This window comes from Phoenix dactylifera, chromosome 3 (genome assembly GCF_051530095.1).
Source record: "Phoenix dactylifera cultivar Ajwa chromosome 3, Ajwa_hap1_PhDact_Kaust_v1.1, whole genome shotgun sequence".
NCBI classification, from domain to species: Eukaryota; Viridiplantae; Streptophyta; class Magnoliopsida; order Arecales; family Arecaceae; genus Phoenix; species Phoenix dactylifera.
In genome coordinates this window covers 46,785,778-46,791,056 of record NC_143192.1, presented here as the reverse complement: position 1 = coordinate 46,791,056, position 5,279 = coordinate 46,785,778, and the positions used below count along the sequence as shown (strand labels likewise).

Genomic DNA, 5,279 nt, shown 5'->3' with positions numbered 1-5,279 from the left:
ACTGATTAGGAGAATAATGGTCAGGGAGAAAGAAATAAAAGAGAAGGGATCCGATTCAACCGCAACCGCAGTTTTACTCTCAGTCGGAACCATAGCCCATGACAAAACTATAAACATGAACGGAAGGTTTTGATGGTTTAGAATCGTTCAAAATAATCCAAGTCTTCTGAAATGAAAATGTTTATTTTGAAATTTTATATCCTTTAATTTTCTAGCAAATAGAGTTTTTAAGATTAATTCCTAGAATCTTCAATATTTGCATGCAAATCCTTGACTTTTCCATATTTAATTTTTATTTCCTGAAAACTTGTAATGTATTGCTTATGCATCCTCAAATTAAGCTAATTAGATGAAAATGAAATATTCTACCTTTATTGTCTTAACGATGTTAATTTTATATCTTCTGAAAATTTTTGCAGCTACTTCTCCAATTTAATGTGACTCTTAACTAGATGAGAACAAGTCCCGACCGAGAAGAGGATGAAGTGAGCTCAAAGAGAAAAAAATCTCGAGACCCATTTATAGTTAAATTAAAAATATTTCTATCTTTGTGTAATTCTCGTTAGCCTCAAGTAGAACTTAGTAAACCAAAACTACTAGAAGGATCCATCTGGGCAAATTGATAACTTTATAAGATTTCCTGTACAGATATAAAAAGAACAATGGTTAATACGTAAATATAAAAGATTTTAAGGAATAATCTGCAAAAAAAAAGAAATTTAAAATTTATTTAATCCTGAATTCTCAGATACGCATCTCATGTTCTGCACCCGTCGATCACTTTTTTCGGCTTAGCAACGGATGGGGCCTTATAAGCCCAGAATATTCTTGGCCTTTCGGCCCAGTTCCATGCTTGACCTTGGTCCTGGGCCTATGTCCAATCCAACCCGGACTAGGCCTAGCCCGTTGATGCCCCTTGCCTTCTACCTTAGGACCTGTTAAACTCTGGAATCTGATTATTAGCTAGGAAATGAGAGTGGAAACGAACGAAGGGACTTGCATTGGAATAAAGTTTTTTTTTTCTCTAAGAAGGAAAATAAAGCAAACAATTTGATTCAAATCCTATAACCATATCTTGGAATAGAGTTTTTTTTTTTTTTTTCATGGAATCGTGATGTTTCAAAGGGGGCCAGGTTGAGTTGCAATCTGATCCAAATCCTATAACCATGTCTTGGACCTGACGCCATTCTCTAGTATTTTGGACTAGTCAATGGACTCGACACCTATCTCTTGACTCCTTCAGAGTTACGCAACTTCCATGAAAGCCAAGGTTCATCCAATGATCCAAGTCTGGCTCTATTAATTTTTCTATTCAGCGCATTGACTAGATGGATTGACCAGGTCCATTTACATATCCCGTAAATGCAAAATGGGCTTCTCAAAACTAGGTGCTTAAAATGGAATCTCACCATCATTCGTGTCACCTTGTAGCCAAATCGAAGTCCTCAAGTATGCTTATGAGGCCCTTAACAAGTTGGTCACATGATTGTGTTCAAATTATAAGGATGGTGGGAGCGAAGCACCCCAACAGTTGGAGTTTGCGTTGGTGCAGTTTATATGGCGAAAAATGAGCCTGATAACATGGCATGATTGAATTGGTCCAGCTTAGAATTGATGTAGCTTCCCACATATGACCAAGTCGAAAGACATGATGAGTAGACTAAAAGACTTTCGAGGACACACATCATCCTGCCCAAAGTCTCGCATCCTGGACAGGCGCCCATGCAACTCGATATCTATACCATATCGACCTGAACCCTCTCATCTCAGTTGACGGCCTTCCCATCTTATACGGCAGCATATTCTCTCCATCATGCCTGTAATACCTGGGCCCAAAAATCAACTGGGCCCAATACGCCTTTTTGGGCCCATATTCGAGCATTGGGCCATGACATCTAATAGGCTAACTGGGCCCATGGTTGGCAGCCCGTTTGATGGCTGCCACCTCATGCTTTGTGCATGGATGTGACTAGGGCCAGCTGGGGATCAGAAGAAGGCCCAGCTGTTAGGCTCTTCACAAGGGAAAAGCTGGGGGTGACACCTCACCCTAGCTAAAAAAAAAAAGCCTCATGTATAGACCCCTTACAACTCTTCTTCCTCCCCAAGAATTTTCTGGGATGACCGCTGAAGCGCCAAAGCAGGGAGCACCGCAGATCATCCCTGGAAATGGGTAAGCTCCCTGATCATGCTCGGTCCTTCATCTTCCCTGTTTTCAAAAAAAAAAAAAATAGAGGAGGGACTCCATGGACCTCAGCTGCAGTCGCTGCCGGCTCTCGGTAGGGGGCTGCAGTCGGCTGGAGCCCATTCCCCTTGTTCTTCTTCAGTGGGATAGGGGGGTCTCGGTGAAGAAGAAGAAGGGAGGAAAGAAAAGAAAATGAAAGAAAGAAGAAAAAGGAGAGAGGGAAGAGGGGACTCACCCGTGTGCGGCCGCGAGCGTCGCCGGCGCCGTTGGACCCCGCCGCTGGCTCTTCCTCTCCCGAGATCCCTCTTCTCCACGGGAAGGAGAGAGAGTCGGCGACCACGGGCCGCGGCTGCTACAGGCGCCACGGGAGCCGCCGGCCGACCTCCATCCGGCCCCCCCTTCCGAGCCCCGGCATGGGGTCGCCCCCTCTATGGTCACGGAAGAAGAGAGGGAAAGCAGAGAAGAAGGCAAGAAAGAAAAGAAATAAAAGAAAGAAAAGAAGGAAAGAAGAAAAGGAACGAGGACTCGCCGGCTCGTCATCGTGTGCGGCGGCCGCCGGCTTCGGCCGCGAGCACCGTCGACACGAGCGTCGACCGCGGGCGCGGCCGAGAGCGCCGCAGGCTCGGTTGGGGATGCCGTGGGGCTTGGCCGCGGACGCCGTCGGTCGTGGCCCGGCCCCCTTCCGCTCGCAGTTCCCCCTTCCACTTGTCGTCCTCCCTTCGTCGGGGAAGAGATGAGGAGATCGTCGTCCTCTCTTCGCCGGAGAGTAGAGGAGAAGAGGAAGGGGAGATCGGGATGAAAGAAGAAGGGAGGAGAGGAAGCTTCGGGAAGGAGAAGAAAAGAAAAAGGAGAAGAGAAGAAAAGGAAAGAAAAAGGGAAAGAAAAAGAAAAAGAAAAAAATAAGGAAAAGAGAAGAAAAAAAAAATAATAATAATAAAATGGGTTTAGCCAAATTTGACTAACCCAAGCCCAATTAGACTGGGCTAAGTCTAATTCCGAGCTCAATCAGATTGGGCTAAGTTTGGACGAGCCCAAACTATAAATTGGGTTAAATCCGAGCTAATTTTAAGTTAAATTGAAATAGGTCCGAACCCAATTAAGCTGAGTTGGTCTCAGCAGACCTAATTGATTGTGAATCAGGCACAATTCAAGCCCAATTCAACTGACAGAAGGTCGAATTGACCTTGGGCTAACCTTGACTCAGGCCCAAATGAGCCACATTGACCCAATCAGAGGACCCAATTGGTTAGAAAAGGTTGGACCCAATTATAAATGAGGCCCAATCCTTTAATTAAAAACCCAATCAACTCATGTGGACCTAATCTGGTTTTAAATCGAGCCCCAAAGGCTCTAAATTGGGTAAATTGGACTTGGGCTAGATCCTTGGATGGGATCCAAGCAAGTAAGTTCATAGTATGATGAACTAAGAAATTTTATAATAAATAAATGGGGAATAATGTGATCCCTATGGTGTTGTTTTAGGTGATTAAGGATTTGTCACCTGGACTTGAGAAATTTGGAAAGCGAATTGAGGTAAGTAATCTGTCTTAATCTTATCGTAGATCTTATATTACGTTTTATAAGATGAACCAGTGTTTTTCATACAATTTGAATTGTATACATGATTTGTGAAGAAAGTAAGTAACCTGTTCTAATCCTGTTATGGATCATGTCATGTTATTAATGTTTCCTAAGCATTTATTTTAAGTATGTTTCATGCATGATATGTTATAATGCATAAGTAACTTGCATGATCTCAGAAGCTACGGCTATGTATGCAACATGATGATGCTTATATTTTAATCATGCATGCAAGTTAGTATAATGAAATACTATTTAGCCGAAGGGCACTATAAATGGGCTCAAAGATGCTACTGATCGAATGCAACTGAGCTGGCCTTGCTAGTGGCCGAGAATAACTTCGCTGGCCTTGCTAGTGGCCGAGAATGACTAGCTGGCCCCGCCAGTGGCCGAATGGACTTCGCAGTAGCATCCGAGAGAATGGACCACGGCATATGCCGGGGGCACGGTTTCATATGCATACTTTATGAAAATGATATTTGAAGCATGATCATGAGGCTCGTTTCAGAGCCTGGGTATATGAGGCGGGTGCTTCCAAATCCTGCAGATGCGTTTTTGGGGAGAAGCAAAATCGGTGAGGGGTGAAGGACGCTTGCGTGAAGCCCCGGAACCGGCCAACATCTGACAGGGGAGCCCCGTGTTTCCCCCTCATGTGGGCCCGATAGTCACGTGTCCTGCGCAGGCGGGCCGTGACATTTATGAACGTGCCTGGCCAAAGCATACATTGTTTTACAATGGGTTTTTGAATATATGCTTATGAAATGTTGTATTTTGCTAAAACCGCTATCTCCTTTATAATGATGCTAATCGCATGAAATTCTTATGTTTTATGAAAATTCTGTTTGACTGAAAATACTGCTTTGTTTTCCAAGCATACATATTTTGCCATGATAAATTGTGAGATAATATGCATATCAGCTTCTCAAACCCTACATAAACATGGTTACCATTATGTTCGATTCGGTAAGATTATGTATGATTACTTACTGAGCCGTGTAGCTCATATCCGTTCATTTACTTTTTTCTTTCAGATCCTCACCACTGATAGCTGCCAGAGACACGTTAATTTGGTATCAGGGCTTCTTTTTTTTTGGGGTAAAGCAAGTATACTTTTGTGTACATAAACTACATAGAAGCTCTGTATTTGGGTACTGACCAGCATGTTGTACTAAGAATGCTTTCATATGAAAAGATTTGGTTGGTTTGACTACCCTGTTACCCAGGTATGAGGTTGCGTGCTATTGTGGGCAGTAGTCGGCAATAGCACGGCCGTGTCACGGATCCGGGTCCGGGGCGTGACAATGCCGAGAGTAGAGATTGCTATAATAGCACCAGATGATTACATTGTATCCTAAGGCGGTTATGGCATTATCTTAGTTGGTTACAACACAACTCCAGTCTATTACAATAGATCTCCAGGAAGCTTTCGACCCTTCGTCTATATATAGGTCTAGAATCTCTCCATGAAAGAACAATACCGGTAACACAATTGTACGGAGGTCTTTATTCATTTCTC

General features: G+C 43.5%; 1 long non-coding RNA gene across 1 annotated transcript; it reads left to right on the top strand.

The window, feature by feature from the left end:
- Window positions 1–2,197: 2,197 nt before the first annotated feature.
- LOC148714416 (uncharacterized) lies at window positions 2,198–4,970 on the top strand. Its single transcript, XR_016399922.1, has 2 exons — window positions 2,198–3,715; window positions 4,795–4,970. It is a non-coding gene; the product is annotated as an uncharacterized LOC148714416 (long non-coding RNA).
- The last annotated feature ends 309 nt before the right edge of the window (window positions 4,971–5,279 follow it).